At 41.8% G+C, this 23,290-nt stretch overlaps 1 long non-coding RNA gene across 1 annotated transcript in view; it reads right to left on the bottom strand.

Annotated features, from left to right (window-relative positions):
- LOC130355559 (uncharacterized) overlaps positions 1–21,878 on the bottom strand; it is a 96,883-nt gene extending 75,005 nt beyond the window's left edge. Inside the window, exon 1 of the long non-coding RNA XR_008888579.1 lies at positions 21,624–21,878. This is a non-coding gene — a long non-coding RNA (uncharacterized LOC130355559). The remainder of the gene's footprint in view (positions 1–21,623) is intronic.
- Between the last annotated feature and the right edge of the window lie 1,412 nt (positions 21,879–23,290).

Here is a 23,290-nt window from a genome sequence, read left to right as displayed (position 1 = left end):
GGGGTTAACATTATATTTTGATAGTTCGGACATTTACACATGTGGCTATATCAAATATGTTTATGAATCATTTATTTAACGTTTTTAGGGGCCAAAATGGGAAAAAGGGATGATTGAAATTTTTTGGGCTGGGAGGGGATTTTTCAAATTTTTTTTTTTACAATTTGTTACAGTTTTTTTTTTTTTTTACACTTTTTAGTGCAATCATTTGATTGCTAATACTGTTCAGTGCTATGCATATGCATAGCACTGATTAGTGTTATCGGCGATCTACTGCTCTGGTCTGCTTGATCTCAGACCAGAGCAAAAGACCCCAGGAGACGGACAGAGGCAGGTGAGGGGACACCATTTCAGATGATCGGACCTCTGCAGCAGCATCGCGGGGGATCCGATCATCAAATATAATGGCCACATTGCCGCAGATGCCTTGATCTATATTGATCACGGGATCTGAGGGGTTAATGGAGGATATCGCTGATGTCCGCTATTGCCGTGGGTCCCTGGTTGCTGATAGTAGCCAGGACCTGCCGTGCATGACGCAAGCACCAGAGTGGTGCTTGCGGTCATGTACAGGACATAAATGTACAGGACATAAATGTGACTGTGACGCAATCTAAAGTGATGGAGTGTAAACATGAAACATTTGTAAGAAACAAGGCCGACTACGATTCATCACACATCTTTTCATGGAATATGCAAAACTCCAAGAGACGGAGATCGACATACAATCGTAGACGCGGTCCTCAACGTCGCCAGCCCTCTGACTTCTGGACGTCTGATTCTGAGGCAAGCCTTTCTGATGAAGCCCCTGGAATCCAAAAATTGGAAATCATGGCTACAGCCACTCCTGCCAATAAAACCTCTTCCTCAGGTCACAGGCCTTTAGGTGAAGAACTCGGAGAGGCAGAGGGAAGAAAAGAATCAGGAGGCCCATTGAAGAGAAAGGGAGTCACTTGGAGGGAGTAGAGATTTCCCATACAGCAGATAATGTTGTTAACCTTACTGAAGTTCCCCTTACACAAGATTGTATTTCCCTTCTATCGAAAGGACTCAATTTTGGACTTAATGAATGTTTTGATTTTACTCAATTCAGAATAGATCTATTAATGGTAACCCACAAACTTAACTTGCATAAAATCTTTCAAAAGAGCCAACCTATACAATCGTCCACTACACTAAAGGAGGGTGAGGTACCTGCGATTGTTGGTTCCTTAGGTTTTTCACCCCTTTTAGATGCCTCTGCTCAGGACATTGAAGCCATCAATACATTCTGCTATCTTGATGAGGATGCACCTGTTACCTCCTCCGACCCCATTATTGAGGTTATGCCATTTAGTGGTAATCCCTCGACATACTCCCCCCTGTCCTGGCTGGCAGTTCAATTGACCTGTTTGCCAGAGCAGTGGAACGAGATGCAGGAGGAGTTTTCTCAGCTATACTGTCATGCTACATGCTTCTTTTCCTCTTTATTTGAATAAGGGATAAGATGCCTGATCATGGGGGTCCTGCCGCTGGGGAACCCTGCAATCTCTCCTGCAGCACACACTTGTCATCAGCCTCACAGAGAGAAGATCCCTCTGTGTCTGATGACGCATGATACAGGGGCCAGAGTATCATAACATCACGGCCAGAGTACCCCTTTAAACCCTTAAAGACCCATTTTCACCTTAACCCCTTAAACACTTAGGGACCCAGGGCATACAGGTACGCCTTCGCTCCCTGGTACTTAAGGACCAAGGGCGTACCTTTACGCCCCTTGGGAATTTCGGGCCCCGCTGCGCGGCAGGCAGGGACCGGACCAGGGAGACTGCTGACATCTATCAGCAGGCACCCTGTGCAAATGACCCCCCCCATGTCGACGATCGCCGCTTCTTAATGACCAATAGCAGGGATAGGAGGCGTGGCACCCTTGCCCCCTCACTCCTACCCCATTAGGGAGATCATGGGTGTCTTGGACAACCCCGATACTCCTTATTTTCTGGGTTACCGAAGACTCGTATGACCCCAAATCGCTGAAAATCGCCGGAATGAATTCACCGGCGATTTGTAGCAATTCTGGGTCATACGGGTCTCCGGTGACCCGGAAAATAAGGGGGATCGGGGTTGTGCAAGACACCCATGATCCTCATGACCCTCCTGAAGGGATAGGAGTGAGGTGGCAGGGTCATTCAGAAGTGACGACCAATAGCAGATCGGGGGTGGGGGATTAACGTTCCTTCCCGCGATTTGTAGTTTTGCAACATCTGGAGGGCCACAGTTTGGAGATCACTGTGCAGTGGTCTCTAAATTGTAGCCCTCCGGATGTTGCAAAACTGCAAATCCCAGCATGCCCAAACAGCAAACAGCTGTCTTGGCATGATGGCAGTTGTAGTTGCGTACCTCCAGCTGTTGCATAACTACATCTCCCAGCATGTCCTTCGGCGATCAGCACATGCTGGGAGTTGTAGTTTTGCAACAGCTGGAGGCACACTAGTTGGAAAATACTGAGTTAGGTAACAGAACCTGACTGAAGGTTTTCCAACCAGTGTACTTCCAGCTGTTGCAAAAGTACAACTCCAAGCATGCACGGTCTGTCAGTGCATGCTGGGAGTTGTAGTTTTACAACAGATGGAGGTTTGCCCCCCCAATGTGAACGTACAGGGTACATTCACACGGACGGGTTTACAGTAAGTTTCCTGCTTCAAGTTTGAGCTGCACCAAATTTTTCACCGCAGCGCAAACTCCTAGCGGGAAACTCACCGTAACCCCCGCCAGTACGAATGTACCCTAAAAACTCTACACTACACCAACACATGATAAAACACTACATATACCCCTTACACTGTCCCGCCCCCCCCCAATAAAAAAGAAAAACTTATCGTACGGCAGTGTTTCCAAAACGGAGCCTCCAGCTGTTGCAAAACAACAACTCCCAGCATTTCCGGACAGCCACTGACTGTCCAGGCATGCAGGGAGTTTAGCAACAGCTGGAGGCACCCTATTTGGGAATTACTGGAGTAGAATACCCCTATGTCCACCCCTATGCAATCCCTAATTTAGTCCCCAAATGCGCATGGCGCTCTCTCACTTCGGAGCCCTGTCGTATTTCAAGGAAACAGTTTAAGGCCACATATGGGGTATTGCCATACTTGGGAGAAATTGCACTACAAATTTTGGGGACTTTTTCTCCTTTTACCCCTTATGAAAAGGAAAAGTTGGGGGCTACACCAGCCTGTTAGTGTAAAAAAATAAAACATTTTACACTAACATGCAGGTGTTGCCCCATACTTTTTATTTTCACAAGCGGTAAAAGGAAAAAAAGACCCCCAAAATTTGTAACACAATTTCTCCTGAGTACGGAAATACCCCATATGTAGGGCGTAAATGCTCTGCAGACGCACAACAAGACTCAGGAGTCAGAGCGCACTATGTACAGTCAAAGCACGTAACAAGGGGTACAGTGAGCCTTGACACCCCACACATGTTTGATGACTTTTCGTTAAAGTCAAATTTGTAAATGAATTTTTTTTCACAAAAAATGCATTTTTTCCCCCAAATTTACCATTTTTACAAGAGGTAATAGGAGAATGGAAATATATATGTGGACGTCATGTGCTCTGCTGATGCACTACACTGTTACGAAGAGAAGGAGCCACATTTGGCTTTTGGAGGGAGGATTTTGCTGAAATGGTTTTTGGGGGGCATGTCAAATTTGGGAAGCCCATATGGCACCATAACAGCAAAAAAAATAACCCCACAAGGAATGTAACAAGCAGTACAGTGAGCCTTAACACCCCACAGGTGTTTGATAAATGTTCATTAATGTGGGATGTGAAAAGGAAAAATTTTATTTTTTACACTAAAATGCTGGGGTTACCCCAAATTTTTCATTTTCACAAGTGGTAACAGGAGAAAATTTCCCCCAAAATTTGAAAATACATTTCTTTGGAGTAAGGACGTACCTCATATTTGGATGTAAACTGCTCTTTGGGTGCACACCAGGTCTCAGAAGAGCAGAAGTGCCATTCAGCTTTTGGAGAATTTAGCTGAAATCGGTCAGGGGCCTTGAGCGTTTACAGTGCTACCATGGTGCCAGAAAAGCAGGACCCCCCTCAAGTGCCATCATTTTGGAAACTACACCCCTCAAGGAGTACAGTGAGTATTTACACCTCACAGGTGTTTTGAACAGTAGGCTGTAAAATGACAAAAAAAATGTTTTTCTAAAAAATGCCGGTGTTACCCCAAATTTTTCATTTGCACAAAGGGTAATAGGAGAAAATGCCCCCCCAAATTTTGTAACCCCATTGCTTCTGAGTATAGAAATACCCCATATGTGGACATAAAATGCTGTGTGGGCACACTACAGGGCTCAAGAGTCATAGAGTTCTGTTTGCATTTGAGGCCTATGGTATATCAGTAGCTGACGGTTACATATATTCAGCGGAAAATAACAAAAAGAAACACCCACATGGGACCCTATTACAGACAGTACCCCCCTGGTGAAGGTGTATAGGGGACTTGATGTTTGGAACGAGCATGTGTTCCCAAAATCTTTTTCCAGGATTGGATGAAGTGTACTATGGGGAAAATGAAAATTACTATTTTACTACTGACATGCCAATTATGTTCCCAAAATGATGACCGATAGCATAGCCAAAGGTAAAAAACATGCCCTCCCCAAAGCCTATGCTCTGAATCATCATTCTGGGAATGTGATGTGTGTGGCCGTTCCTAACTTGTTGCCTCAAATGCATACACCGCTCAGGTAGAGAGAGCGCTACACATTTGAGGCAACATAAACTCCCCCCATGATCCATTTTTGGAAAAAATACCCCCAGCGGTCTCATTATTTTTTATTTTTTATTTTTTTTTTGGGGGGGGGGGGGGCAATTTAGTAGTTCAAGGGGTTAAAATTTGGAATGTACTCTGGACTTGGTACATTGGAGTCAAATTATGGGAAATTTAAATAAATAGGGAAAATGTAGTGCTCCATGGAAGCGTGATACTCCCTGAAGCAATCCTTAATGCAGATGCCCGGATGATTGGGACAAGTGTCACATTGAGTGGGGGTGTCCTTTCGTATCCCCCTCTTGTGACACACTCTGCATTTTTTCTGGGATCTTGGCACCTATAACCCGATCCTGGCACCTATAACTCCAGTTCCTTGGGAACTCCGGCCTGCTCTTTCATGATCGCCAAAGATCAGGACCTTTAGGACTTCTTCTTGGAACTGGAGTAATGTCCCTGTGTTGCTAGTGTACTGGGACAGTACAAAGAGTTGTACATGGCAACCTGTACCAAGTAGACTGCAACTTTTTTTTTACAATGCCCGGGTTTTCTGCATGGCGTTATATGGCTTGAGGACTTGATCAGAGAGATCAACTCCCCCCATATAGCGATTGTAGTCCAGAATACAATCGGGCTTGAGGACCGTTGTGGTACCTCGCACAGGGACAGGTGACCTTCCGTTGCCATGAATTGAGGTCAGCATAAGAAAATCCCTCCAATCCTTATACCTGACCAGCAACAGGTTTTCATGGGTAAGGGCACGGGACTCACCCTTGGGCATGGGTGTTTGGAGAAAATTTTGAGGGAGGCCTTCCTGGTTCTTCCACACGGTCCCACAAGCAGACTTGGATCTGGCAGCAAGGGATGTGAACAGAGGGATGCTGGTACAAAAGTTGTCCACGTGGTAACCCTTATTCAGCAATGGGTGCACAAGGTCTCAACAAGCTTTCCACTAACACCCAGAGTGGGGGGACATTCTGGGGGTTGAATACAGGAATACCGTCCCTCATATACTCTAAACTTGTAAGTGTACCCGGAGGTACTCTCGCAACGTTTATAGAGTTTCACACCATACCGTGCCCGCTTTGAGGGAATATACTGGCCGAAGATGAGTCTCCACTTAAATCTGATAAGAAACTCATCTACAGAGAGCTCCCTTAGGGGTACGTAGGCCTCCAAAAATTTGGCCCCAAAGTGATCTATGATCGGCCTCACTTTGTAAAGCCAGTCATAGGCAGGATCACTTTGGGGGGGACATGCCACATTATCAGAGTAATGCAGGCATTTCCGTATGGCCTTGAACCGTCCCCGTGTCACAGCTATACTATAGAGTAGGGTCTGGTAGAGGACGTCCCCACTCCAGTACTGCCTGACACTTGGTTTTTTGACTAAGACCATATGCAGCATGAGGCCCCAAAATGTGCTCAATTTGGCTGCATCGATGGCGTGCCATCCATTGGGCCTAGCCAAAAGCGAATCTGGGTGGTGGGCAATGAACTGTTAGTACATGGTCGTACAAGTTTGTTTGCTCTAGCATTAGATTGACGAAGTAGTCACTGAAATAAAAACTAAAAAGTTAATTTCAGTGTGTTCGCCAACAAACTCAGGAATCCATGGGTGATATCCCTCTTGGGGTCTCCAGACAGGTTCACTGGAAGGGAGCTCCGGTACGCTTGTCAAGGGGGTGGGACTCCTATTGCGAGCGGCATGGATGCTCGTACTAGTGTCGGCCACTGGGTCACTATCATGAGGGGGAGGGGGCCTCGGCTGGTGGCGTCTCCAATGTCGTGCAGGGGGCTCATCATCAGTCCTAGATCTGTAGTCTGTAGTTTTTATCTGTACCATTTTTGTTTTGATGAGACTTTTTGATCGCTTTTTATTAATATTTTTATCGCATATGAAGGGACGATGAATGGTCCCAAAGTCACAATGACTTTTTTTATTAACATTTGGTATTTTTCTACGTGTACGCCATCGACTGTGCGCTTTAGCTAACCTTATATTTTAATAGTGTACAGTCCAAGAAGAGCAGGAAAATAAGGAGGCACTCACGTTTTAGTCGGGGTGACAGCAAACTTCTTTATTTCAGGTGCGGCGTGCGATCATCGGTGTGGGACGCCAGACCAGTGCAGACAGGTAGTGACCTGCTGCTCTAGGCAGAGGCATGGAGCAGTAGATGGCCGATCGGATGACGAGCTCTGCTGAACTGCCGGGTTAGTTTTACTTTCAGTTTAGACGCCACGTTCAACTTTGACCGTGGCATCTAAAGGGTTAATGCCGGGCATCGGCCCAATCGGCAGTGCCCTGCATTAGCCGTGGGTCCTGGCTGTACGTAGCAACTGGGACCCACAGGGTTTAACCCATTCTCCGCTCGTAAGAACGGTTTGAACCCTGTTAGCGGGACTCAGGACAAACAGGTATCCTTAAGGACTTGTGAACGGGGGCGTACCTGTACGTCCTGCGTCCTTAAGTGGTTAAGGAGATTAAACATAACGGCTATCCGACATTCTTGATGACATCTGATGACATAGCTTTAATCATACCTCAGATCAAACCCCCAACAAACAGCATATTTATTTTATTCTATTACCATACATTTTTTCTTTTGCTTCTGAATACATTATATAGTAAGTAAAGGGTGCTGAAAGAAAAAGTGGAAATTGTCCTGTGAAAAAATTAGCCATTGTATGGTGAATTTAAAAAAAACTAAGCGCATAGTAAAGTGATGGCTCTTGGATGTTGAGGATGAAAAAACTAAAATGATGTCACCAAAAATTGTGACAGCCGGAAAAAGTTTCTATTGTATTATAGCATCATTATTTCTAAGTAATGCATTTAAGTTAGGAAATTCTTTAAATTAACAACTTAAGGATGCAGGGCATTCATGTATGCCATGCACTCGCTTGTGGTCTATGAAGCACACTCAGTAGCTTAATGTTCATCATAATGGGATGGTCCCAGCTGCCTCAGCAACCGGGACCCATGGCTAAAGCTAGCCATCACCGGATGATGTTCAGCATTAACACTTTAGATATTACAATTAAAGTTGATTACAGCATCTAAAATTCAAAACGTCTGATCCTGGAAGCCCAGCAGGGTCCTGATTAGCTGAGAGGACAGGCGGAGGCTTAGTACCTGTCTCCATTCTGTGTGATTCGTGCTCCATGACTGCAGAAAGCCATGGCAGCCTGTAGTACTGATAACACATGCTATGCTATGTCACAGCATTGTTCAGTGTATGGAATCAAAAGATTGCATGTAATAGTCTCCAATAGGGACTAAAAATAGTGAATAAAAGGTAAAAAAAAGCTAATAAATGTGAATAAGCCCCTTCCTTAATCCCTTAAGGACCAAGCCCATTTTGGCCTTAAGGACCAGAGCGTTTTTCGCACATCTGACCACTGTCACTTTAAACATTAATAACTCTGGAATGCTTTTAGTTTAGTAATTCTGACTCCGAGATTGTTTTTTCGTGACATATTCTACTTTAACATGGTGGTAAATTTTTGTGGTAACTTGCATCCTTTCCTTGTGAAAAATCCTAAAATTTGATGAAAAATTAGAAAATTTAGCATTTTTCTAACTTTGAAGCTCTCTGCTTGTAAGGAAAATGTATATTACAAATAAAAAAATTTTTTATTCACATATACAATATGTCTACTTTATGTTTGCATCATAAAATTGACGAGTTTTAACTTTTGGAAGGGCTTCAAAGTTCAGCAGCAATTTTCCACAAAATTTTCAAACTCACTATTTTTCAGGGATCAGTTGAGGTTTGAAGTGGATTTGAAGGGCCTTCATATTAGAAATACCCCACAAATGGCCCCATTATAAAAACTGCACCCCCCAAAGTATTCAAAATGACATTCAGTCAGCATTTTAACCCTTTAGGTGTTTCACAGGAATAGAAGCAAAGTGAAGGAGAAAATTCACAATCTTAATTTTTTACACTCGCATGTTCTTGTAGACCCAATTTTTGAATTTTTACAAGGGGTAAAAGGAGAAAATTTATACTTATATTTGTAGCCCAATTTCGCTCGAGTAAGCACATACCTCATATGTCTATGTTAATGTTTCAGCGGGCGCAGTAGAGGGCTCAGAAGCGAAGGAGCGACGAGGGGATTTTGGAGAGTATGTTTTTCTGAAATGGTTTTTGGGGGGAATGTTGCATTTAAGAAGCCCCTATGGTGCCAGAACAGCAAAAAACCCTAACATGGCATACCATTTTGGAAACTAGACCCCTTAAGGAACGTAACAAGGAATAAAGTGAGCCTTAATACCCCACAGGTGTTTCACGACTTTTGCATATGTAAAAAAAAATGTTTCTTTTTTCACTAAAATGTGTGTTTCCCCCCCAAATTTCAAATTTTTCCAAGGGTTAATAGCAGGAAATACCCCCCAATATTTGTAACCCCTTCTCTTCTGAGTATGGAGGTACCCCATAAGTTGACCTGAAGTACACTACGGGCAAACTACAATGCTCAGAAGAGAAGGAGAGAAGAAGAGAAGAAGCCCCATTATAAAAACTGCACCCCCCAAAGTATTCAAAATGACATTCAGTCAGCATTTTAACCCTTTAGGTGTTTCACAGGAATAGAAGCAAAGTGAAGGAGAAAATTCACAATCTTAATTTTTTACACTCGCATGTTCTTGTAGACCCAATTTTTGAATTTTTACAAGGGGTAAAAGGAGAAAATTTATACTTATATTTGTAGCCCAATTTCGCTCGAGTAAGCACATACCTCATATGTCTATGTTAATGTTTCAGCGGGCGCAGTAGAGGGCTCAGAAGCGAAGGAGCGACGAGGGGATTTTGGAGAGTATGTTTTTCTGAAATGGTTTTTGGGGGGAATGTTGCATTTAAGAAGCCCCTATGGTGCCAGAACAGCAAAAAACCCTAACATGGCATACCATTTTGGAAACTAGACCCCTTGAGGAACGTAATAAGGAATAAAGTGAGCCTTAATACCTCACAGGTGTTTCACGACTTTTGCATATGTAAAAAAAAAAAGATTTTTTTTCACTAAAATGTGTGTTTCCCCCCCAAATTTCACAATTTTGTATAGGGCAACATCAGCATGTTAGTGTAAAAAATTAATTTTTTTTACACTAACATTCTGGTGTAGACCCCAACATTTCCTTTTCATAAAGGGTTAAAGAAGAAAAAGCCCCCCAAACCTTGTGACGCAATTTCTCCCGAGTACGGGGATACCCCATATGTGGCCCTAAACTGTTGCCCTGAAATACGACAGGGCTCCAAAGTGAGAGCGCCATGTGCATTTGAGGCCTAAATTAGGGATTTGCATAGGGGTGGACATAGGGGTATTCTACGCCAGTGATTCCCAAACAGGGTGCCTCCCGATGTTGCAAAACTCCCAGCATGCGTGGACAGTCAATGGCTGTCCGGCAATACTGGGAGTTGTTGTTTTTCAACAGCTGGAGGCTCTGCTTTGTAAACAGTGGTGTACCGGACGTTCTTATTAGGGGGGAGGGTTGTTCTGTGTAGGGGTATGTGTATATGTAGTGTTTTTAACTTTTTATTTTATTTTGTGTTAGTGTAGTGTAGTGTAGTGTTTTTAGGGTACAGTCACACGGGTGGGGGATTACAGCGAGTTTCCCAGCGCAAAATTTGCTGCATCTCAAACTTGTAGCGAGAAACCCACTGTAAAACCCTCACCCATGTGAATGTACCCTGTACATTCACAGGGGGGGTGCACCAGCTGTTGCAAAACCACAACTCCCAGCATGCATGGTCTGTTAGTGCATGCTGGGAGTTATAGTTTTGCAACAGCTGAAGGCCCACAGGTTAGGAAACACTGAGTTAGAAACAGACAGTGTTTCCCAACCAGTGTGTCTCCAGTTGTTGCAAAACTACAACTCCCAGCATGCCCAGACAGTTGAAGGGCATGCTGGGAGTTGTAGTTCGGCAACATCTGAAGGGCCAGATGTTGCTGAACTAAAACTCCCAGCATGCCTGGACAGTCAGTGCATGCTGGAAGTTGTAGTTTTGCAACAGCTGGAAGAGCACAGATTGGAGACCATTATGCAATGGTCTCCAAACTGGGGCCCTCCAGATGTTGCAAAACTACAACTCCCAGCATGCCCAGACAGCCAAAGGCTGTCTAGGCATGCTGGGAGTTGTAGTTTTCAGACTCCTAGAAGCAGCAGTGAAGATCTTCACTGCTGCCTCTGAGGACCATATACTTACCCACTGGTCCCGTCGCTGCTCGTCCACGTGGCCGATCCCGCCGCTGCTTCAGGTAAGGCCGCGGTCCCCACGTGTTTCCCTCCTATTCCGCAGGTCCCCGCGTGCCCCAGCAGCCATCGTCCCCGTTCTGCCCGACTTCCAGGGGCGGGCAGTGCTGGGGATCTGAACTTTCACCCCAGGTCACTGTGATTGGTCCACAGGGACCAATCACAGTGATCGCTGACCAGGACCATCAATGGATGGTCCTGGGGGGTGAAGCAGAAGTTGTACCCTGCTGGAAACAGCGGGACTTCTGCTGGTTAACCCGTGCGATGCTGCAGGATGCGCGAACGCACTGCACAACCCGGCGTTTATATATGACATTCTGCAGGAAGGGGTTAATGTAAGTTTGATTCACCCCTCCCCCATTTCCAATTTTTTAAATAAGATAATGTAAATTAACATACATGTGTTGTATCCCCATGTGTAAATGTCTCAACTATTTAAATATCCATGGTGTATACATAAAAAACTAGTGCTAAAGTCTAGAATTGTGTACTTTTGGTCCCTTCATATAACCAAAAAAATCTATAAAAAGTTAACAAATAGTTCCATCAAAATAAAAATAGTATCAAAAACTAGAGATTATAGCACAAAAAATTACTGTAACATCTACACTCCGGCAAGACACGCTGTCCGTGAGTGCTCTGTAGTCATATCCCTGTTGGGAATCCCAGCCCGTCACTCACCTCCCTGGTCTTCCTGTTCTCGTGCCCCCGCCTCCTATGGCGCGCGCGTCGGAGCTCTTACATTTAAAGGGCCAGTAGTCATTTAATTAAGTGTCTACACCTGCACCCTGTCTTTAAGTATCAGCTCCTCCCTTTGTTCCCTGACGGATCTTTGTTGCCTTTGTGCCCTAGAGAAAGCTACTGGGTGTCTGTGTTCCTGAATCTGTGTACCTGTTCCTTGTTCAATTACCTAACCCTGCACCTGTGCTGCCTGCCCTGACCTACTGCTACCTTTAGAAAGGGGGGAAAAAAGAGAGGCTGGAAGGTGGCGCCTCGTGTGTTACCCTGGATAGAGGGAGGGGGGATTTTCCCTTGTGGGAAGGGGTTGCAGGCTCTATAAATTAGCCACTCACCTTGAGCATATAGGAAATGTGAATATCACCCCGTATGGGATTATTAAAGATGGTGTGGATCTGTGCAGCCCAAAGGTCCCAGGTGCAGCCGGATGGTGTCCTGTAGATAGACTGGATAGAAATAATAAAAAAACGACCTTGGCAGCAGGCGCTCAGGATCCCAAAGGAAGTGGTCACACTTAGGTCATAAAGTGGCAAAGTGCAGCAACTTTATTTGATGTACAGCAATAAAACAATGACGCGTTTTGGAGTTAAACTACCCCTTTATCAGATTGACTGTAGTACATCTGTAGTACATTGCTGTACATCAAATAAAGTTGCTGCACTTTGCCACTTTATGACCTGAGTGTGATCACTTCCTTTGGGATCCTGAGCGCCTGCTGCCAAGGTCGTTTTTTTCTTATTTGTATCCTACTGCAACCTTGACCATGTCTTGCCAGTTTCCTTATGTGCCGCGTCACATCCCAGCAACCTGTGTGGACGAGTCATGCCAGGAATAGTGACCTGGGTGCTGCCTTCCAAAGCAAGACCATCCTGCTTTGTGGCGGGCTCTGGTGAAAACCAGCAGCACCTTAGACTCTGCTCCCTGGCATGGCTCACGTCATCATCCACACAGGCCCAGAGGATCCACCACCTGCCGTGACCAGTTACAATTACAGCCCTGTTTACTGAAAAATAAAAATTTTGAGCATACTAATTTTGTATAAAAAGTTGGAACTTTTTTAAAATTAGGAAAACAAAATAAAACCTATATCAATTGGGTATTGTTGGGATTGTATGAACATACAAAACAAAAACAAAAAAAGATAATATGGGTCTTTTACTAATGTGATCCTAACTGTTTTTTCCCCAGGTTTTGTGCCCAAATTGTGTTGCATAATTCATATGCCAGAATTTGTAACCAAAAAATCCAAAAATAACCTCATGAAAAACTCTTCATTTTACTCAGAAAACCTGAAAAGGGGCATGGCCACCAGGAAAAGGTGGGGTGTCACAATCCATTTTGAAAAATCCCAACATATGTACTGTTCCCACATAAAATGTGATGGATATGAGCTGTGAAAAACCCGACAGCTCAGAGCATGTGTAAAAAAAAAAAAAAAAAAGCAAAACGTGGGGAGAATTTTGTAAATACCATTAAAAAAAATAACCTGATGGGGGAAAAAAATCCACAAAGAAAACTATGTTACATTCTTTGTAAATCAATGGTCAAGCTAAGTCTCCACTTTTTTTTTCTGGCAGCTTTTGGAATACTGACACTGCAGTTTTTGAGCCAAAGTCAGAAGTGGATCCATAAAGGTGGAGAAGTATAAGTCCTTTCTTTTATATGTCCCATTCCTTTTGAATATATATCTGGCTCTAGCTCAAAAACTGCAGTGGCAGTTTTCTAAAAACTGCCAGAAAAAAAAGCAAATGGAAACTTAGCCTCAATGTATTTTTAATGTGTAATTTTTAAAAGCACTGGATATAAACTGAGGCTCCAGATGGTATTTTATTTAAATTTTGCCCCACAAACATTTTTTTTTGTTTCACTGTTGTCTTGGTGTTAACATGAGTGGTGTAATTGCAAAATACAATTGGTGATGAAAAACAAGTGTTCATATAGGTCTGTGAGAGGAAAATTTAAAGTGCTATTGCTATTGGAAAGTGTGGAGAAAAAAAAAGTGTAAAAATATAAAAAAAAATCCCTGTGCCCTTAAGGGGTTAAGAAATTGCTACATGTCTATAACTATTTGCATTTGTTTTGAAGTTTCATGTTTACCTTACAATACTTATTATTTTAATATAAAATGATGCTTACATAAAGTCTTGTAAATTATTGCCAATCCTACTTTAATGTTTTGTTTAATAAACAAAGACTATAAACAATAGACATCAGAAATGACTGTCTTGAAACTTTCTCCATATACTACTGTCAGCAAAAATAAATTCACTAACCATACACAGCCCCGATCCAGCTCAGGTGACATATCTTCTGAATGTATCACAATTCTACATTATTATACAATGATATGTCAAACATTAGAAAATCATTTTTACTACTGAAAAATACAAGTTTACATTTCACAAATACAAGCGGGATTGCAAACTATTAGAATTATCCACTGATTAAAATGTAACTATCTTCTAATTTATAGAATTTGGTGCAAATGTGAATTCATTAATATTAAAAGCCTTATAAGGTAGAGCACAAAACTTGACATTGTTTAAGAAATAATGGCATATGGTGCAAGGGTTTTGCCAGAAGTTAATGACCTACTTGAGGTGTTGATGGCTTGGGGCAAAGCTGAAGGCCCTTTACTATGTTGGTCATTAGTGAACATAAAATGGCTATTATTGATATCGGTTCCAAAAAATAGAGCACTGTCTTTTTCATGTACATTTACCAAGTTTATCTTAGCTTACTTATACCCTTCACTTACATTGAAAGCATTACTTTTAAAAAACTTTATTTTGTACTTTACTTTTATATTTCGTATTGTTAATTTATTATACTAGTAATTTAAAAGAATGTCTGAAGGTTTTAGCTTACATTCAAATCTAAAAGTTGGAAGCAGCAATCCATTTAATATGGATGCATAGTCCTCAAGTCCTCAAGCTGGGCTGGTTCCTACCAAAAATAGTCATCCATAAGAAAAAAGATCTGGAAGACAGCATCTTGTATGCAAAAGTGTCATTTATTTTGACATAATGCATATAAAAAGACACAATGCTTCTGCTCCTAAACAAGGTATTGCGAGGCTTTCTTAAATGGGCACTGTCAGATAGTGTTGAGCATGAATATTCGTAATGCAAATTATTATCATGAATATCGACACTTCACTATTTCGTGAATATTTAGAATATAGGGCTATATATTCGTAATCACGAATATTGTTATTTTTTTTATTTTTTTCACATGCAAATTTTCCATTCAAATTTTCACATGGAAAAAAAAGTGAACGAACATATCGGATATGCGAATTTCACAAACATAGGATGAATAATCATCAATATATTCACAAAATATCATGAATTTGAATATAGCCCCTTCCCCTCATCACTACTGTCTGATACAAAAACATTTTTTATGTTGCACATAGTAACATAGTTCATGAGGTTGAAAAAAGACCAGAGTCCATCAAGTTCAATCTATAACCCTAATAAGTCCCTACTGAGTTGATCCAGAGGAAGGCAAAAAACCCTCATACTAGAGGTAAAAATTCCTTCCCGACTCCAAATATGGCAGTCAGAATAAATCCCTGGATCAATGTTCTGTCCCTATAAATCTAGTATACATAACCAGCAATGTTATTACTCTCCAAGAATGCATCCAAACCCATTTTGAACTCTTTTACAGAGTTCACCATGACCACCTCCTCAGGCAGAGAATTCCACAGTCTCACTGCTCTTACAGTAAAGAATCCCCATCTGTGAAGAAACCTTCTTTCCTCGAAACGTAGAGGATGCCCCCTTGTTATAGATACAGTCCTGAGTATAAATAGATCATGGGAGAGAACTCTGTAAGGTCCCCTGATATATTTATACATAGTTATTAGGTCTCTCCTAAGCCTTCTTTTTTCTAAACTAAATAACCCTAATTCTGATAATCTTTCTGGGTACTGTAGACCTCCCATTTCCCGTATTACCCTGGTTGCCCATCTTTGAACCCTCTCCAGCTCCACCACATCTTTCTTGTACACTGGTGCCCAGTTCTGTACACAGTATTCCAAGTGTGGTCTGACTAGTGATTTCTACAGCAGTAGAATTATTTCCTTGTCGTGGGCATCTATGCCCCCATTGATGCACCCCATGATGTTATTAGCCTTGGCAGCAGCTGCCTGACACTGGTCACTACAGCTAAATTTACTGTTAACTAAGACTCCCAAGTCCTTTTCCATGTCAGTCGTCCCAAGTGTTCTCCCATTTAATACATGACCCCAGCACGGATTTTTCCTCCCCATGTGCATTACCTTACATTTTATCAGTGTTGAACCTCATTTGCCACTTCCCAGCCCAAACCTATCCAGATCCATTTGTAACAGTGCACTGTCCTCGATAGTGTTTACCGCTTTACAGAGTTTAGTATCATCTGCAAAGATTGCTACTTTACTATTCAACCCCTCTACAAGGTCATTAATAAATATATTAAACAGAACAGGACCCAAGATGGACGGACCCCTGTGGTACCCCACTAGTAACAGTCACCCAATCAGAATAAGTACCATTAATAACCACCCTCTGTTTCCTATCACTGAGCCAGTTACTTACCCACTTACACACATTCTCCCCTAGCCCCATCCTTCTCACTTTATGCACCAACCTTTCAAATGCTTTGGAAAAATCCAGATATACGACATCCAGCGATTGCCCCGGTCCAGTCTGGAGCTCACCTCCTCATAGAAGCTGATCAGGTTAGTTTGACAGGACCAATCCCTCATAAAGCCATGCTGATATGGGGTCTTACATTTATTTGTATCAAGATACTCCAAAATAGCATCCCTTAGAAAACCCTCAAACAATTTACATACAACGGAGGTTAAACTAACAGGCCTATAATTCCCTGGGTCACCTTTTGTTCCCTTTTTAAATATTGGCACCACATTTGCTATGCGCCAGTCCTGGGGAACAGTCCCTGTTACTATAGAGTCTGGAATATTAAAAATAGGGTTTGTCTATAACATTACTTAATTCCTTTAGAACACGGGGGTGAATGCCATCTGGACCTTGTGATTTGTCTGTTTTGATTTTTTGTAGGCGGCACTGTTCTTCTTTCTGGGTTATACAGGTGACCTGTACTGGGGAGTTTACCTTATCTCTCTGTATTTCACCTGGCATTTCATTTTCCTCAGTGAACACAGTGGAGAAGAATTTGTTTAATATATTAGCTTTTTCCTGATCCAGGTTTATAATTTCTTCTTCATCATTTTTTTTAAGGGGCCCACACTTTCATTTTTGACCTTTTTGCTATTTATATAGTTAAAGAACTTTTTGGGGTTAGTTTTACTCTCTTCGGCAATGAGTCTTTCTGTCTCTATTTTTGCGGCTTTTATCTGTTTTTTTTACATATTTTAAATTGTTCTCTTTAGCTTTTTAATGCTTCCTCACTGCTGTCCTGTTTTAGTAGTTTAAATGCTTTATTTTTGTCCTTTATTGCCCCTTTAATGTTTTTATTCATCCATACTGATTTTCTTTTATTTCAGACCCTTTTATTCCCATAAGGTATATATTTGTTACAGTGATAATTTAAGATGTCTTTAAAAGTCTCCCATTTAGTGACAGTATTCTTGTTTTTGAGGACAATATCCCATTTTATATTGTTAAGGGCTTCTCTGAGCTGATCAAACTTTGCCTTCCTAAAGTTCATTGTTTTTGTGGCCCCTCGAGAGATTCCCTTATTGAAGAATAAGTTATAAAGTATTATATTATGATCACTATTTTCCAGGTGTCCTTTTACCTGCACAATAGTTACTCTGTCAGGTCTGTTGGTTAATATTAAGTCTAGTAGGGCGCCCCCTCTGGTCTGGCTGTGCACCATTTGGGACAGATAATTGTCTTTAGTTATAGTCAAAAACCTGTTTCCTTCATGAGATTCACAGGTCTCAGTCTCCCAGTTTATATCAGGATAGTTAAAGTCCCCCATTATTATCACCTCATTTTGATTTACTGCTTTGTTTTTTTGCCTCATTAATTGATCATCCATTATGTTTGGTGGCTTATAACAAACCCCTATCAGAATTTTTTTTTATCTTTGTCTACATATATTTCTACCCATAATGACTCCACATTATCGTTTCCCTCCCATATATCCTCCCGCAGCGCGGCCAGATTTATTTTCGCATACAGACAAACTCCTCCTCCTTTCCGATTTGTCCGATCCTTCCTGAATAGATTATAACCCTGTATGTTGACCGCCCAGTCACAGCTATCATCCAACCAAGTCTCTGTTATACCCGCTATGTCATAATTTTCCTCAGACATCAACCACTCCAGTTCGTCAGTTTTATTGGACAGACTTCTGGCATTAGTCATCATGCAATTCAGTGGTGTATGTTTTTTCTTCCTATGAAGCAAAATGTACTGTGCAAAATGTACTGTGCCCTCTCCTGTCTGATAGGACTCCTCTGTGCTCACTCCTGTCTGATAGGACTCCTCTGTGCTCTCTCCTGTCTGATAGCACTCCTCTGTGCTCTCTCCTGTCTGATAGGACTCCTCTGTGTGCTCTACTGTCTGATAGGACTCCTCTGTGCTCTCTCCTGTCTGATAGGACTCTTCTGTGCTCTCTCCTGTCTGATAGGACTCTTCTGTGCTCTCTCCTGTCTGATAGGACTTTTCTGTGCTCTCTCTTGTCTAATAGGACTCCTCTGTGCTCCCTCCCGTCTGATAGGACTCCTTTGTGCTCTCTCCTGTCTGATAGGACTCTTCTGTGCTCTGTCCTGTCCGATAGGACTCCTCTGTGCTCTCTCCTGTCTGATAGGACTCCTCTGTGCTCTCTCCTGTCTGATATTACTCCTCTGTGCTTTCTCCTGTCTGATAGTACACCTCTGTGCTCTCTCCTGTCTCATATCACTCCTCTGTCCTCTCTCCTGTCTGATAGTAGTACTCCTCTGTGCTCTCTCCTGTCTGATAGTACTCCTCTGTGCTCTCTCCTGTCTGATAGTACTCCTCTGTGCTCTCTCCGCTCTGATAGGACTCCTCTGTGCTCTCTCCTGTCTGATAGGACTCCTCTGTGCTCTCTCCTGTCTGATAGCACTCCGCTGGGCTCTCTCCTGTCTGATAGCATTCCTCTGTGCTCTCTCCTGTCTGATAGTACTCCTCAGTGCTCTCTCCTGTCTGAAAGGACTCCTCTGTGCTCTCCAGTCTGATAGCACTACTCTATGCTCTCTCCTTTCTGATAGCACTCCTCTGTTCTCTCTCCTGTCTGATAGGACTCCTCTGTGCTCTCCTGTCTGATAGGACTTCTCTGTGCTCTCTCCTGTCTGATAGTACTCCTCTGTGCTCTCTCCTGTCTGATAGTACTCCTTTGTGCTCTTTCCTGTCCCATGAGACAGCACAGAGGAGGGCTAGCCCACCCTCACCTACTGGACTTTGTCCATGTCTGTGCTTAAGCTTGGACAAAGCCATGATTTTATAAGCCATGATTTCTATGAAAAGGAAATAACATTTTCTTATGAAGTATATAAGAAAGTTTAATGTTTTGCCAAGATGTACAACAAAAAAAGTTTATCTGACAGTGCCCATTTAAGCTTAAAGGGGAAGGAAAAACAGAGCTAATTTCTTCTAAAAATAGCACCACCTGCATACTTAGGTTATGTGTGGTATTACAACTTGGCTTCATTCAACTGAGGTGCAATACCACACACAACCTGAAGACAGGCATAGTGCGGTTTTTAGAAGAAATCATCTGTATTCGCCTTTAAATAAATGCTGTGTAAAACAATAATTCCAACATCTTTCTCTATACCTTCTAAGACCAATAACTTTATTTTTTATTTTTACACTGACAAAGTTGTATAAGGACTTATTTTACAATAAAAAAGTAAAAAAAATAAAGTCTGTGTAATGCCATGTTCTGACCCCTATAACTTTTTTATTCTCCCATCTATGGAGCCCTGTGAGGGTTTATTTTTTTGCACCATAAACTGTAGTATCACTTTTTCATAGTATTAACTTTTGAAACTCTTTTTTCTGGGATATGATGGGAACAAAACTCAACAATTTTGATGTTTTGAATTTTTCTGCATTTACACCTTTGACCATGCGGGATCAGAAATGTAATAATTTAATAGTTTTGGCCATTCTGCAAGTCATGATACAAAATATGATACATTTTTTTCTATTTTTTATTTGGAAATGGGGTGGTTGTTTGAATTTTTATAATTTTATAGATATATATATATAAAAAAAAACTTCTTTTAACTTTTTTTCATTTTTTTTTTAGTCTTCCTAATGGCCTGTTATGAGCAATAGATTGGTTGCCTATATAGATTGATGCAATAACATTGATCTGTTAGCTCAACACCTTATTCCTACAGCTTGCCAAGACAACCCATCAGCTCCTCTTGAGTATATCTATCTATCTATCTAGCTAGCTATCCATCATACATACAAGTCTTATTTAAAATGGGAGATTCAAAATTTGCTATTAACATTACTGTCCTATATTTGAGCAGAGGAGTTGCTGCCATGTGTTTTACACTGGCTTTCTGTGAGTGATCTTACTTTGGGAAATATGGTTGCTAATAATTATGTTTGCTAATAATGGCACAAACATGGCAAAAGCGCTGCTTCTAGGTGATATTAAACATGTAGGACTGCATATACCAGCAGTGACAAACTATCTAATACAGGCGATGGACAGTTTTTGGAGCCAGTGCGGCTTTCAGTTTAGGGATTGGCAGCTAATCATAGACACCAATCTGTGTGCTCAGGCATTTCAAAGAGGCAACATGGTTTGTCAGCAAGAACAACAGTGGAATTAGTGATGCTATGTGGCTGATATTCCTTGTGGAGCAAACGCTCTCAGTGATTATTGAGCAAGGAGGGATGGAGGAAGGTACACATTTGACTAGCTGCAGTGTGGATGTTCTTCTTGAGTTGGATGAGGAAGTGGGACCTGAATAGAAGGATTTGCAGATGGAATCTATTTAAGGGATGGGGGAAGAGGAGCCTACACAAGGTGACAATGATGATGATGATGATGAGGACCACGATGGCCAGCCTTGGCAGTATGAGATGAAGGTGGAACAAGCCAGGCCCTCGGAAAAACTGGCAATGATGGGGGCTGTATTCTTTCTTAATTGTACAATGAAAGGCTTATTGTATGCTTGAAAGAGATAAATACTGGATAGCCACACTCTCAGATCCTCAGTATAAAGCAAAAATATCGGCATTTTTTCACCTTCTGAGAAGGAGGATAAATTAGATTTTTATAGTAAGAAGCTACGCAGCCATCTTGCCACTGATTTTCAACATCAAACACCTGCTAAATGGGGGTCTATTCTTTGTTCCCCACTGAGTCAATACTCCACTCCCACTACTACTGCTAGAGACAGGAGCAGCAGTATATTGACATTGGAGTACATGATGACAAAGTTTTTACATTCTGTATTCCACCCTGATATAAATTGTCACCAAAGGGATGCACACCACCACCTAAACAACCAGGTTGATTCATACCTTAGCTGTTCCCTTTCTCTGACATACACCAGGAGCCCAGAACCCAAGAATTTCTGGGTCAACCAAATTAAATGATTGGACGGAATTTGACAACAGTTTGCCGTGGGTTTTCTGTTATGTCCACCCCCATTGTAGCATCAGAGAGAATGCTTAGTACGGCATGCATTGTGGTCACCCCTAAGCAAACAAGATTGTCTGCCAGCAACATGGAAAAGCTGACGTTTGTTAAAATGAATGTGGCATGGATCAGTGAGAAATGTAAAACTTCTGTGCCTGATGCCACTGATTAAATAGTACTACCACTACCCCTGCTGTCCGCTGGCTACAACTCACCACCGCCTGATGTCCATTGGTAACTACAACTCTTACCAGTCCATCATTGTCTGCTGTCCACTGGCTTCTACAACTCCCACCAGTCCACCACTGCCTGATGTCCGCTGGCGTCTACAACTCTCACCACTCCACCACTGCCGACTGGCTACTGCAAGCCCCATCAGTCGACCACTGCCTGCCGTTTGATGGCTACTTCAACTACCACCAGTCCACCACTTCCTGATGTCTGTTGGCTACCAACTACCAACAGTCCACCAAAGCCTGTTGTCTGCTTGCTACAACAACTACCTAACCATTACCCTTGCTGCTGCTACTAACAGTCAGGCCTAAACATACACAACTCATGATAGCCAAAAAAGGGAGAATTTACTACAAAAGCTATTTTTTCTTCACTTTTTTGGGACACCAATCCTGTTACAACTCCCAAAGGGATAATTTTTGGAACATTTGAAAAAAATCAATTGAGTCTTTACTTGCCAGACTCAAAACCTGTTGCTACTTCCAAAAGGGAGAATTTTTGAAATGCTTCAAACAAAGCCATTGTGTTTCCGCTTGCCAACAGTGTTATACAGGGCTTTAGGCAGTGTTAAACACATGTTTTGAGGCTTCTGCATTGCCAGTTTGCAGGGAACTTGTTCACCATGTACAAATCTTGAAAAGGATGCTCAGCTTTTGACACAAAAAACTGTTAATGCCCTTTTTACCATCTCATAGGTCTTTAGAAGTATAATTGTGCGGACAGAGCAGCAGGTGACTATAGAGGACGCCTTTTCCCCGTAATAACAAAGGCAATAAAAAGATGGAAAAAAAAGTCATGCCTGCTCTGCTGCAAGCTCGACCCATTTGGCGAGCATTGCACAGATGATCAGAAAGTTGTATAATGTGAGTTATAGATTTTTTTTTACACTTTTTTAATGATAAATGCCCCCCTAAGTTCTTACTTATTAAGTTGCTTTTATCATTGTTGTTTTTTTTGTTTGTTTTTTGCTACACAATATTAAGAAAAGTTTTTCTGTATTTAAATAATTTAAATAATTTTTTTTACCTGAGACTCAGTTAACTATACTATTTTTTCCTTATTTATTTGCTAATGTCTAAATAACTTAATGAACATTTGTTATACATTGTATTTATAAGCAATAGATTAGCTGATGATTTCAACACCAGTGTCTGTACTAATGCTTTGCGTTATAGTTTAGATGCTGTCACTTTTTTAGTGCTGTATGTTTAAATGATTCTTTAGAATAATATACAGTCTGTGCAGCCAATCTACAGAAGATTTCTGTAGCATAATTGACAACATTTCTACACGTCTGACAGCTGAACTCAGTAGTGAGATACTTAGCAAAGAAACTGTGCAGTTAAGCTTTACATTCGCTGTAGTCAATGCTCCAATACCAATGCAATGAATAATGATTTAACTGGATTCTATTGTATTCTTTTTATCAATACCACTTATAGCACGATAGTACGTGACGAATAATGAGTGTGAACATCACACTACAGGATTCACAGTTTTATTATTAGGATGATTTTTTTTTTACAGCTAGTTTGCTGGCCCTGTCTTACTATAAGTTTTAGCTTTACACATTACAAGCATTGTCAGGAATCTGTCTTGTAGCTGAATTGAACAAACTGAGAATAAGCATAGGGAGCAGAGTTTATCAATTTAAAAATATAGCAAAAGTTTACTTAGGCTATTT

The sequence above is a fragment of the Hyla sarda genome, chromosome 2 (assembly GCF_029499605.1).
Source record: "Hyla sarda isolate aHylSar1 chromosome 2, aHylSar1.hap1, whole genome shotgun sequence".
Lineage (NCBI taxonomy): Eukaryota > Metazoa > Chordata > Amphibia > Anura > Hylidae > Hyla > Hyla sarda.
Note: the sequence above shows the minus strand (reverse complement) of the source record. Positions and strands in the feature narration are given on the sequence as shown.